The 14,502-nt window shown below is 39.9% G+C and overlaps 1 long non-coding RNA gene across 1 annotated transcript; it reads left to right on the plus strand.

Moving 5' to 3' along the window:
* Nucleotides 1–6,174: 6,174 nt before the first annotated feature.
* LOC124293116 lies at nt 6,175–8,415 on the plus strand. The gene is made up of 4 exons (XR_006903032.1): nt 6,175–6,544; nt 7,424–7,562; nt 7,730–7,974; nt 8,071–8,415. It is a non-coding gene; the product is annotated as an uncharacterized LOC124293116 (long non-coding RNA).
* Nucleotides 8,416–14,502: the final 6,087 nt, after the last annotated feature.

Here is a 14,502-nt window from a genome sequence, read left to right on the forward strand (position 1 = left end):
CCGGTTCGAAACATTTCTGCCAGCCAATTTTACGTCGCATTCGTTAATCTGCAGCCGGGATTTGTTTCGTTTCCAAGGATATAGGAGTCTAAAGTAAGATTTCATGCTGCGCTCTAGGTACAACTGTGTCAATGCAGCGTACCGAAAGGAAGTGAGTTAACTGGTGAATTCACCGTGCCGAGCTAAGGCATGGCGGGGATTGCGGATGGCTAAAGTAAGCAGCTCCTTCTAGTCGAGAAAGCGAACCCGAAGAGGATCCAAATGGTAGAGAGAGAGAGAGAGAGAGAGAGAGAGAGAGAAAAGGGGCATGGGAGGGGCAGATTGCTACCGTTGTCTTAAGATTTGTCGAGCGAAGCAGCTGCAGCTTTTGGCTGAACTCTGCAGGGATTCCACTCTCGGTATGGCCACCACGCAGCGCCAGACTTGATCCTTACCCAGAAAATTTACTCCGTATTTTATATCCCTCCCCCCGCCCCTTCCCTCACTCTGCGACTTTGCTCTTTGCAGGGAAAAGGTCAATAAGATTAGGCATTCGAGTTACGATAATTACGCACGTGTCACTGGATAGTAATTTTGAATATAAAGTTAGTCGATGTTGAGTTGGGTGGTCCTTGTTTAGGGTGTTGATGAATTTTCACCGCCCCATCACTGAAATCAATTTCAAAATCATTTAAAAAGAGTCGCCAAATTTTTTCATATTCTCACAGCAAGTCTGAGATAGCCCGCATTGTGATCCAAGTTTCTTATGGAAATGACATAAAAAAACTTTTTTTCGCATTATATATTTTATCGTGAAAGTAATCATGTTCCAAAAAATCTGTAACTGCGAGGTTTTAGTCGGCATTAGTGATGCTATATGAAAAAAAAAATACACATCATCGTACGAGGCAATCTAGACGAATTGCACTTCCTCTAAATGAAAAAAAAAAGTCAGGTTTCGAGGTCGTGTAATTCATCTAGATTGCCTGGTACGATGATGTATATTTTTTCCCAGATAGTAGCACTAATTCTCACCAAAACCTCGCGCTTACAGATTATTTGGAACATTATTACTCTTGCAATAAAATATATACTGAGAAAAAAAGTTTTACCCATGTTAATTTCCATAAGAAACTTCGATCACAATGCGGACTATCTTAGATTCGATGTAAAAATCTGAAAAAATCGGGCGATTGTTTTCGAATTATTTGAAGTTGATTTGGGGGATGGTCTGGCAAAAATTCGTCAACACCCTGAATAAGGACCACCTTAATGTTGAGTCATTGAATGAGTAGCTAGTCTTTCAAAGTGTCATACCAATTGAGTAAAACGGCATATCACAACATTTGAATGCTTTTGAGGCTGACCTTTTGTAGAAATATGAACTATCATTTAAAGCTGTTGTTATCTCAACAGATGCAAAATCTGACCTAGAGTTGGCAAAAAGTTGACAAGACGGTAACTGTACGACTGAGATGTGGTATGGATTGTTGATGAGTCGAGAGTTGAAACTTATCGTGACCCAATCATATCTCGACGAATGCCGTGAAAACGTCAAGATCAAGACTATACCAAACAACGCTTTACCATTTTTCGATTATGACAAGTCAATCTACAGTTGACTTGAAGACTCACTATTGACTGTAAATTGACAACCTAGCGGACATTCGTGAACGTGTGGTTGACACGTGGTTAATTATTAGCTTCAAATACACACTCTTCACGAGTCTCTGATCAGTTGACATTCTTTTCTACCGATTATAATCCAAATATGGATGGACTAGGTGTTATTTGGGTTAGGATACGAGTTTATTTTCATAAACTTAAACAACTTCAAATACTTATGACTTTCATCGACTAATCGTGAGCCATTCAGTCTTGAGAGTCGATCAATGCAAACGTTCTGAAAAATCAAAATTGAAATAAATCTGTACGGTAATATGTTCAGAATGTCAATTGATCATTATATTTTATCATTCATCCGGTAATCATCCGCCGAAAAAAGGGCACCAAGGTAATATGTTCGTTAAAACCTATCATTGGTAATATAATTGCCACTTGATCCAGGCGTTGCGGATGCTTTGTAACAGAAAGACCTGCAAGCTCATTAAACAAAGATAATTTTATTTCCAGGTAACCTCGCTACAAAATCATTACTGATGATCACACAAAAGATCTCAAGTAATGACCATTCACGAACTTACAGTTTGCTCTCACATTTGTAACCAACCAGATGATTCCTTCAGGAGGTGGGTTTGTGGTCGTCAAACTTCATCGAACATCAAATGGTATTTACACACTTACGAAAGTGGTAGTCTCACTGCATATTCTGGGTATTCCACGCGGAAATTGGTCATCATCAGAATCAATAATCGTGTCTGTTACGGTACATCCAGCACACCAATGGTCCATATGCAAACCATTAACGATAACCAACCTCCAGTATTTGGCACTCACGGTCGAGTCTGTGCGTCCTAACTATATAAGCCGCATTAACGGTCAAATCTCCGGATAATCTACTGCACCCTAATTGATAATAGAAAATGATTTTACTTCGCATAAGATTATACGTCAAGCCACGAGTTGTGAAATAAGATCAATACATCAGCGGTACATTCGAAATCTTCAAAGTCTAATACAAAATTTAGTGATGATCCCTCAAATTTGGTTGTCGACCATTGAAAAAGACAGCGATTTTTGGTGGTAAGAACGAACACAAACTTGTGCAGTAAACAACGTGAATTCGTCTCGTTAATTTTCATCCAGCCGATGGACAAAACTGGTAATCAATATTGATCAGAGTCATAGTACGAACTCCAACTCGCCGAGACAAGACCAGAGAAGAAAGGGACGTAACATGAGCTTCGGGAACTTGGAGATCGATCATAAAGTCTAGCTGTTCGTGACAATGCCGATCCACTGAGAAGACAACAAATATTATATTATTCATGGGAAAAAACAGAACTATCACCTGAGGTGGACACACGCATGCAACAGATCACGATACAGAGATAACTTGCAGGGATGAAGGTACAGCGGTAGCGTTCGGTGGCGGTGTATATTCTCGTACTGAGTTTGGTCCCCGTGGATGTAGGATACACAAATACGGCTGGTCGGGGGATATTTATTCACATTTTAGCAATTAGCTACCCATTAGACGCGCATCCGGGGACCGAAACCCCCGTCGAAACCAGCCGGCATTCCGACTGCTCGCACGGCACGACGGAAATACGGACCTGGGTATTGAAATATATTCAATGACTGGGATGACAGAGTGCCTGGAAGGCCACTGGAATGCGATGCGTGAGACTGCTGAAGCTCGATTTTGCGCTTCTAAAACAGACCAGTACAATACAGGTACACCTTCCAAGGTGGATGGATGGTGACGGACGGCCTTGGTGGCCTTAAATGGATCAGAATCAACCTCAGAAAGTGTAAAACTGCATGTGAAAACAACAATTCTAATGAATGTTATACAATTTAGTAAAGCAAGGGTTGATTCGGGGATGATAAACATTTTTGTTGTTTATCTTCGTCGTTAAATAACACTAGGCCTTGATTATTAAGCAGGCGGTAATATTCAGCGATGGTGAAGTCGGGCATGGAAAACGAAGATATTAAGCAACGAGGCGGCGGTTGAAAGTTGGGTAACGAAAGTCTCAGCAATTTGCATTCGCTTGAGTCACGCCCCGGAGTCAGAGTCCAGGCAACAATTGCGCATGAAAAAAGTTACCCTGCAGAGACTGAGCTTCATCGACGGCAATGGGGTGAAAAAAAGGGAAGACAAAAAAACAAGAAATAATGTCAAGGAAAAAAAGGGGCAGAGGGGGAAAAATACGCGTCTCGAGTTAACGAAGTAACGAGGCTGAAGTTTAAGGAAATAATAAAGGAATTACGACGGTATGATTGCCGGGCAACGGGCGTTAAAGGAAATTTCTTATCGATCCCCATTAAGCTCCAACGTTAACGAGACAATTAAGACTGGCTTCACAACTTTTTATACGCCCTTATCCTGATTTTTCAACATTATTTCTCGTAACAATTATTACATAAGTACTGAACATTCGAAATCAATATTCATACATAAATGAGTATTGATTCTTGTCTGTTATAGCACTTGCGGATAAAATAAAAATCAAAGTTTCTTGCTACACTAATTGTTTGGAATGTTTGACTTTTGAAACCTGTGCAGTGTGCGTAAAGTGCTTCATTTCCGGACAGTGTGATAAAACGGGATTGACGCATCCGCTCAACTGAAATACTTGACTTTCCACACTAGGGCTTTTTTTTGCGCATAAGGAGGTTCGAATGAGTCAATTTTACGGACTGTGGCATTGAGTGTAAGTTACCTAAACCTCGAAACCTTCGATCTACTTCCTTTTTAGGGTTTTGTTACACTAACAAGGAGAGTAGAGGCTTGACGTTGTGAATTGGGTTGTCCTCGTACGTGGCGAAAGGTGAAGATCCCCGATTTAACGTGATTTTTGATTTTCAATCTAATAGGCCAACCTAATAGTGTGAGCCAAAACCCGCCAGAAAATCGAGAAATTTCAAATCGTGATATCTCAGCAACCAAGGCTGATTGGATTGAAAATCAAAATCCACGTTAAATCAGGGGGTCTTCAACTTTCACCACGTGCAAGAACAACCCGATGGCGACATCAAGCCTCCCTACTCCCCTTGTAAGTAAGTATCTTTCGGGCTTTCATTTTGGAGTTCTGAAAAGGCAACATTTTATGTTTCATGAAATCGAGAATTTTCGGTAAATGTTGTCCCGAAATTAAAATGCTGTATCAATAAGAACAAGATAGTTGATAGATTTGGATCGAATTTGACTACTCGAAAGCAAATGGTTTGAATTTTTTTTACCACCTATTGGTTGCTAAAAATTTATTTGAAGGAAAACAACAAGATTTAGTCGAATAATCATGTTTAGACATTTTGACATGAACTCTACACATTCTTACACATATAAACGAACACCCAAATTTTTTTTGAAGATATACGAAATGTACTCTTACATAATATAAGAATCAACAAAAGCTTGAAAACGAAATAAAATTAAAGGTACTTGGGTTTGGATCTGGCACATCTCATGTGAAGGATCCAAATTTATATACGGGATCTGATAAACAAGTTTCACTAATCCCAATTTATTGACCCTTTAACTGATTTTCCAGTTCCTATCCTCTTGAAACAGTTTTTAAGAGAATGGTCAATTTGCGGGCAAATTTTCATAAGTCAGATCCAAGCCTTTATGGGAAGCCAAACGGGTAGAATATTGGAGAATATATCTAATACAATGACACATGATATTATTTTGCATGAATGTCACTCATTATGATGCATTACATCCATGATCGAAAGATGTCACGCGATGAAAACTTGGAAAAACTACAAATTAGATGAGATATGTTTCATTCATCGATCATCAGATCATGCTGTGAGACTTCCAAATCAAAAACACTTCTCATATTGGCTGATGTCTTTTCACATTGCGGAAGGGTATTGGTCAAGAATATACTAGTGGCGCAGCGGCTATAACACGTCACGTCCGAAGCCTCGAGGGTTCGTTCGATGACGGGAAAGAAGGTACACAATCTGGAGATTTATGGTGATCCTGGATCGTCGAGCAGTGCAGTTTCGTGATTTAAGAAATTGGTTGGAAAGATTTCCAGACCGAGGAAACTTCAGATGGATAGATGGATTTAGAGAGCTGTTTACCTGTGCCGTTAATCGATTGCACGACGCATTTCCCACGCGAATTTTCGTTATTTCCAGGTGAGACTAAGTGGTGCGCGGACGCGCAGGAAGCAAAGAGGAAGGGTTCTTCTCACGACCAGTCAGGGATAGTCACAAAAACCGGTGTGTGAACACCGACACCAACGCTGATCAAAAAATGTCTCAGGAATGAAGGAGATTGAATTAAAACCGAAGAAGATCAATATGTCGTATGTCGTAATCATGTCATCAATATATAATGAGCATGAATTTCCCATGTTAACGAAACAAGTGTACAAATTTAGTCACGAGCTTGAGAATAACGAAACTTTCACGTCTATTCTTCAACAATAAATATACGTACATATTCGTTTCTGGAACATCTGTAATGAAATTATACTTGACTTAGCTTATATATTTTTTGTTTTAACAATTTTTCATTTACTTAACTTTTTTGTTTCATGTGATCGACTAATTACTCTGGGAGTCATATGTATCGGCTCACGAGCAGGGATAATCGATTTTGGTGGAAGTGAATGTGCAGTGTGGAATTACGAACCAACCGAATTCTTTTATTTTTAACAATGGGTGAATGTAATATTCAATGATGAACTATGATAGACACGTTATTTCTGAAAGCAGCCGGTGAATCGAATGTGCGTTCTTAGGCAATTACAGCCCTGAATAACTGATTCACTCTTTCTCTTCCACCTCGCACCGTTGCGTGGGATTCTCTTCTTTCCTCTTTTACAGTTATGGGACTGAACTATGGGGTTCTGGAAATGACTGAATTGCGAACAGAGCAGGTGGATCATTATTGCCGATATGAAGATAGCCGACTAGCGTAGGTAGATTATAGATGCTTTCAAGGCAATGTTATAACTTTACCCGCAGCTCTACGCAGACACACGCATTCCCTTGAGCTATGAGCTGGGTGGAGGGCCAGAGGCTCCAGATCCTTTAAAACCTCAAAGTTAGAATATCCTGGGTATGGGAACGTAACGTCCTTTGAAATTTTATTACGTCGTTTCCATGGGGTTCCAGTATATGTTGATCTATTCGCTGGAGACTCGTTGTAGCCTGAAACTCACATCAGATATGTATACAAAGCTGCATGCATCCTGCAGGAGTCTTTTATGAGAGATAATATTTTCGAAAAGATTGCATTTGATATTCAGTATTTTTCTTTGCATCTGCCTAAACTGAGATAATATACAAAGCTGTAAAGTGCTTTCGTTGAAAACTGAAAAAATTAGAAACAATGTTTGCATTTCGTTAACAATGAAGTTTTTTTTTTCAATTGTGGAAATTGGGATCACTTGATTGTCATAAATTTATTTGGATCAACGCATCTGCTGTAGTAACTGAATTTTTTGTATTGTTTGAATAATAAGAATTGTTCAAATCATTTTTATATCATCATATTTTCTATATTCAAGTGATTATTTAACGTAAGTTTTGTTCCGAGCTGGCGTGAAAGTGACTGCTCTGATTTTGATTAACCTTGCATTGTTTTGTAGTAGAAGCTTCCAGAAGTGACCTGATCTTTATACTATCCAGATTGATTGGGTAGGAAATAAATACTAACAAAATCGGTCGAAAATTATTGTGAAATCGTAATCCATATATGTATGTATATTGTACGTATGGGCGCGAATAATTTGAAAACTGTTTTGGCATTGAAATCTTGTTTGTTTTCATTCAGCTTGAACTTTTGTTTCAGTTATTGGACATCGATGACAAACATGTAATGATTTTTCTAATACAATCATACGTGTCTCAATTGAAAAGATTTACAAGTTTAATCAGGAAACCTCCGACAGAGTTTGTTTTTAGAACTACCAATCGCAGAAGAAAGACAAGTAAGCTTTGAACATTAACCGTATTTTCAGCTTCAAGATTGAATCGTAATCACGCAGTTCGATCTCATCAGACTAAATTTTCGATAAAAAATACTCTTCCAAGTAGAAAAGAGGTCCTCGATATCGGCTGCGAAGCTAACCGATTTAATATCTGCTCTATTATATAGTGTGGGCACTTACGCGGTTTTATTTCACACATGAATCAGCCCAAACGTCTGACAGGAAGTCATAGCCATTCGCATTCCGGTGGTATTGCAGGAATGAATTTTCGCTTTAGGCAACTATCGGATGCCTCGCTGATCCAAGATAAAGGGTCGAAAAAAAAGGACTTCCCGTCGTTATTATCCGCCGTAAAATTTGGGAAAATTGGCTGAATGATATCTCCTGTCCGAGTCCCCACCTCGAGGCAGAGGTATTCCAGTAAGAAAAAGTGTCTGCTCACAAAAATAAAAGGGACTCAACAAACGACCACAAAAATCATTTTCCTACCATTCTCCACATTTTTCAGTCGATCTTTACCGATTACTCCAGGTTTTGAAATCAACCTTAGTCGCCGTTGTCCACCAAAGAAGTACCATCGGAAAAATTAACTGTATTGTATATTATGGGATATTATGTTGGAGTCAGTGCAGATACAATAGGATGCAAAATTCATATTTATGTCACAAGTTCTAATTATTGAGATCTTACAGGCTCCAATTATTTTTAATATGTCAATGTCTAATTTCGAACGTAATTTGGACATAGATAAATGAAACTTTGTTCAATGCAGTTGTGTTTAAATTGCTCGATGAAACGAAAGATTTGGCATATTCCTTATACATATACTTTCTTTATGTGAGTTCGAATTATTTATAGTTAGATTTAAGATTACACATGTGTAAATTTGTTGAGACATGTTTGTATTTGATCCTGAACTCTGTTATTGTATATTGAATATGGTCTAACATGATATCAGATGATCAGATCTGGCCACTTGTGACTCGTTTTAATCCGACGTGAATTCAGGCTTGCAAATAGTCAAAAATATTGTATCCAACTGCGTAGAATACAGAGTAAAATCAGACATTATTGGTCGTAATTGAGGAAGACAATATATTAAAAAAAAATTTCCACGACGGTGCTTGAAAAGTGATTCATGCTTGTACACTGCGATGTCCCGCAAAGATTTTCTAAAGCAACGACACAGCATAAAAGCCAACGGCAGGAAAATATGGCAAGAGATCGAATTCGCGTCGTGATGTGAGAATCAGATCTTGGCTGGACCTTATCCCGTTGAATAGTGCTGACACGAGCGCTGTCGATGCAGTCATGCCGGATAAACTGATAAATTATTTCACCTGCATTGCGCGCTCGCCCGTCAAGGGAACAGCATAAAATGACCCAGAATTCAAGATCCCTTGGGACACTTCGATCACGCTGCACTCGTTCGGTTCCCACATATGCCTCGCTGCATTCTGCCCGGTAGATTTCCCCCGCAACTCCGATCCCAGGGGAAAACGAGGTGACCTGTAATTACGCCCGAAATCATGTGAGGTAGATTTCCTCGCTCTTTAACGTGGAAAGAATTAAGAAGCGACACGGCTGCCCGGTAAGCTGATAAACTATTTTACCTGCATTGCGCGATCAATCGTCAGGGGGAACAGCATAAAATGACCCAGAATTCAAGATCCCTTGAGACACTTCGACTCCGATGCACTAGATCCACTCCTATACAGGTTGTCTCCGAGTAAGTATCGCGGTATGCTGGGCTGCCTACCACTGACGGGAACAAATATCGGTGAAACAGACCTGCCGAGTCATAATCACTTTAGTCAAGTCAAGCCGTATAATTACTTTAACGTGATTCCGAAATGCGATCACTGAAACATGTGTTATAAGTCAACGAAACAACTTCTTGACCAAATACAGAACTTGGTAATACGGATAATTCCAGCTCACTTTTGAGGATTTGAAAAGTATTACCGACCGATAACTCTTATCCATATGTTTCCCTAAGTGGTAGGCAACCCAACATACTGCACACTGCAGTTATCCAGATAGATTTCCCTCAGAACTCCGATCCGACGTGAAAAAATGAAGTCGACCTGTAATTACACCCGGAATCGCGAGATGGATTCCTCTCTCCTTAACGCAGATAGAATCAGGAAGGGACAGGGCTTGTCTGACCTGAGAAAATATGATTCGAGAAACATAAAAAATATATCGTTGGAGATGAAGTATCTTTGGTCACGCCACGCACTCTGTGAGACATAATGTTTCTCTGTCCGCGGATCGGTGAACGGGAAACAAGGTCCTCCGTCCGGATCCGGCTGCAGGAGGAAATCTTTGCGCATTTCGTGAGCACCCTTCACCCCGCGTGAGCATCGCGTACCTCAGTTGTAGATTTTCATTTTTACTGCGGTACTTCTTGCTCTACGTTTAGGTATACATAATACATATACATATACTGCATAAACGAATGTTAAAATTTTTTTTTTTTTAAATGAGGTTACTTTGAGTCACGTAAGCTTTTGAGGTGTCCTACCGAACTCAAAAGTGCCTACTCAAAATTTGTTGACAGTAGAACTTAATAAATGTGCATAAAATGTACTTGCAGAAAAAGGAACTCGTTCTGTTGATAGATTTGTTACAGTAAACAATTATGCATTCACCTACCTGCAATAACTATATCATTTCTAAGAGAGGAAAATATAATTTTCTATATTTTTTAACTTCTCTAGAGTTTCGACAGACGTTCATTGCGTCATACATTCTTCCTGCCCATACGGAACTGAAAAGATTCTCTCTGTTTCCCCCGCGACGAGATCGTGATTACACAATTATTATTTCGAGAGGGTAAATATATTCAAAATTAATACTTTGGCAAAGCTTTTAAAAGATTTGAACAATCTCGAACAACATCGTGCAACCAAAATAATTCTCTGGTACAATTTCAAATTCATTTAACTTTGTGTAGAATATGTCAATCAATTATCAGATCATATCAGTAATATTCTGCTGGTATGTAGGTACAAGATATGTGGTAGAAAAAGTATACCCAGTGAAGCTTGAATGTTAACCACGCTAAATTTGACGTACGTTCCGAATTAACGACATGAGAAAAATAAATGTAAAAAAGAGAAATCCGCCCAAGGGAGAGAAGCGAAATTTCACTCAACCGAAAGACGCGAAATTAAACACACGTACTTGACGAGATTGCGTAGCAGTCAAACATAACATTCCCATTTCAATCGTGATACTTTGATTATTCAAATGTACAAGTTTATATTTCGAATTTTATATTATTTTAATTGACGACGAAAAGTAAAAAGAGCGTTATTCATCAAGAACAATGTAACAGTAACAAATCATAAATTATTCATCGACAAGAAACAATAATTACCTCGGATACGGGCCAACGTGACCCGAAGGAATCTTGTTTCCTACTACCATCATTCGATCGATCTCCTTGTTACTCAATCTGCGAAACCTGATGAGCATAAAATGAAAGATAAGTCATAATTTTGTAATAGAATCGATATTATTAAAACAGCGAAATAGAAGTTGAAGAGGAGGGAAATTAATTCGTGGGATTTGTAGGGATGTGTGGATCAATGTATGATTCTGATTATTGTATGAACAGTAATGTTAGCTTTGTCATACGTAATTTTAATTAGATTATTTAAATACGAATGTCAAATGACAGAATAAACGACATATTTCGTGTGAACCAAATCTTTATGCCTGATTTGAATTTATTTTTTCTTGTTTTACTTTCATCTTAAAAATTACTTGTTATGTATTATTAATATTGTAATAGACAGCTAAAAAACTGGTACAACTTCGCCGGGCAAATTGTTTTTCAAATTCCATTCGCTCTGCAAATTAAGCTCAATTAAGCAAGCTATTCCCATCTGTAGATGAAAAAGTTTCATACGTTAAATTTTCAATGTTGAGAAAAAAATTGACACTTTCTTTTGTCATTACTGAGGATAAATGTCCTTTTCCATTCACAAAATCAGTCCAAAATTGTATTAAATTACTTCAATCTATTTTTTTATTAGTCCAAAGTACGGATTTGTTTGAATTGAAAACTACATAAATTGTCGTTTTAAATAAACGTGCTCTCTGAACTATACAAACGCATGGATTATTTGGATCAATCAATATTTATTAAATCCAATAAATTTTTTTCTCATTGTGCAGTGAAAATATCGTGGTGAACTAATTCTCGAAAAGTACAACATCACTCGATAAATACAAATTTTCTGTGCCGTCGATACGACAAAGTCCTGTGTTTGAAAACCCTCGGTCTGTTTTCCATATGTAGTTTAGAATTCGCATACAAGAATCCTTTTCCTTGAACCCAAAGCGTGCCTCGGAGCCACGTGCAATCAATTTGTCAGAACATAGAGCGTTGAATATATCGAGGGCCGTTTGATCGTGGAGAAAATCGGATACACCGAGCTGCTCGGCGGCTCTCGCCGCCATCCGGGCGTAAAAGTTGTGCGTTTGAAGATTCGGAAACAGTTTACAGAGCGGCCCGCGATTCTCGAGATCCTCGACTCGTCATCTCCCAGCCCTCCTCTTTCCTCCCCGAAAACTTCCGGTTCACCTTTTCGCCGAGTCGATTGTCGGGAATTCGGTAAGCCCGAAACCTTGCCGGAAGTTCTTGCCTCTAGTCGAGATGCTGTTTGCAGGCCAGCATCCCCAGAATGCTGCGGAGAGGCCCCTTGATTGATGGAGGTATGCCGAGTGCAGATATCGCCTCGACGTAACATTAGCATAACTGTAGGCCCTTCGCCTCGAAAACCCTACGTGAGCCGCTTCCAATTCCCCGTGGTACCTGCATTCCTATGGGAAGCCGCGAAGCCGCCGGACCTGAATGAACGCACAGCTGTCGAGCTGATTCACCGTGACGCTGCTGATTTATTTACGAGCCGAGCCCCAAGCTTCGACTGCGACGGAACAATCACTTCAGATCCGCGATCGTACGACTTGGATCAATCATGTTTGATTGTCGTGATCACTTCTTCCCAAATAGCGCCAGCAACGACGTCTTAGGTTGAAGATCGTTGAATGTTAGTTAGCAATGCGTAATTATTTACTGTAATCGCGATGTTAAACGTTTTAGTTCAACATATCAGTTATGAATTTTTCACCAAGTTTGTTAATAATGGGATATTTATTACATAACCTCAGAACATGTTATAATAATACCGGGACAATCTCTTGAAACTTGAAAATCAACTGCGCATGCGCGAGTTTTATCAGCTGTTCGTGCAGGCCAGCCATCACGAGTTTCAGCCGTCAAACTGTTGCTGGCGGCGATGCAGTTGATACGAATTTTCGAGGAGAGAATCTTAAATAATTGAGGTAGTGACTAGGAAAGGTGTGGGAAGCATTTGTTATTGGGTCGGAAAGTTGATTCTTCAAAGAACGGTCGGAATTTAATGCTTATGCTCTTTGAAAATTTAAACGTACACATTTTGTGTACGTTGGCCCGCCTGCATCGCAGACAAGAATATCGCTGCGGGAAGATTTTGTCGACCAATGAGATCGAATCATTTGGCGCACGCACAGTTGATTTCCAAGTTTCAAGACATTGTCCCGGTCGTTGACTAAAGAATATAAAGACGGATACCCCTGAGTGAATTTTTGTGACCAGTTTTCGGTGGGCAAGTGGGAACAGGTGGGCCTGGGAGCGTAGGAGGGTTCTGCTCTATCGACTCTACCTAAAGGGCTCGCACCGACATTCGTCGCAGTTAAAGTAGTGTCGGGATGAAAGCTGGAGATTGAGTCAGTACAAAGTGAGTACGTGAGACTACTTGTCGACTGCGACTTAGAAATGTCGGTCAGCTCGATCATCTCCGTGAGGAAACGCGTAACCGCGTCCACCGCCGATCACCGCAACAACCTCCGAGCACCTCCAACCACCGTCAACCACCTCCTTCCACCTCCAACCACCTTCGTCCTCCTCGTCCACCTCGTGCCCATCCTCCTCTTCCTCCCAGCAACTCGTCGTTTTCGTCCTCCTCGACCACCACCGATCACGTCCAACCACCACAAACCACTTCCGACCACCTCCAAACACATCCTACCACCTCCGTCCACCTCCTACCATTCCCTGCCACCTCCAACCACCTCCTACTAGCTCATGTCAGCTTCTACCATTTCCTAAGACCTCCGACTACCCTCTAACACCACCTGCCATCTCCAACTACCTTCTACAACACTCTACCACCTCCTACCATTTCCGTACACCTCCAACCACCTCCGACCAACTTCGTCCTCCTCGTCTCCCTGCTCCTCCATGTATTCTATAATATTATTGTTCATAATTATTTCAACAACTTTTCATGTGCTCTCTCGATCTTGAATTTTCGTAGGCATAGAATCGAAGTGCTGTTTTAGCTAGTCGCAAGTGAAATATCTACGTTGGGTAGAGAAGCAGAATTGTTTTTCGAAAAGTGTTCGTATGGAAAAAAATTCAGAGTAGTTGTAATACATCACGGATGCGCTAATTTTGATCAAGATGAAATGGATGCTCCGTATATGAGACAGTATTTAACGCAGTGTCCTGATTTAGAGACCTAAAAAGGTGATTGTCGTCAATTTTTTTTTTTTTGATGGGCAGAGATGTAACAAGGCTTCTTAAAACTTGGAGTGTATTTTAGCACATTTAAAAGGTACGAGCAAAAATTTTCATTATCCAACTGTCGCAAAACGGCAGCGTTATTAGCTGACCCGTTAACTGAAGAATGTATCTACAGTCAACGGCTTACCATCAAAGGGCCTAGCCGCTTGACTCTGAAATCAGTAGGAAAGATGAAGTGCGTATTTCTGGACTGAAATATAGAAACTAAATTCATTATACATTATACAATATCATCATACATCATACATCATACATCATACATTATTCATCATACATAGTATTGAAGTTCGAAACCACAGT

The sequence above is a fragment of the Neodiprion lecontei genome, chromosome 2 (genome assembly GCF_021901455.1).
Source record: "Neodiprion lecontei isolate iyNeoLeco1 chromosome 2, iyNeoLeco1.1, whole genome shotgun sequence".
NCBI lineage: Eukaryota > Metazoa > Arthropoda > Insecta > Hymenoptera > Diprionidae > Neodiprion > Neodiprion lecontei.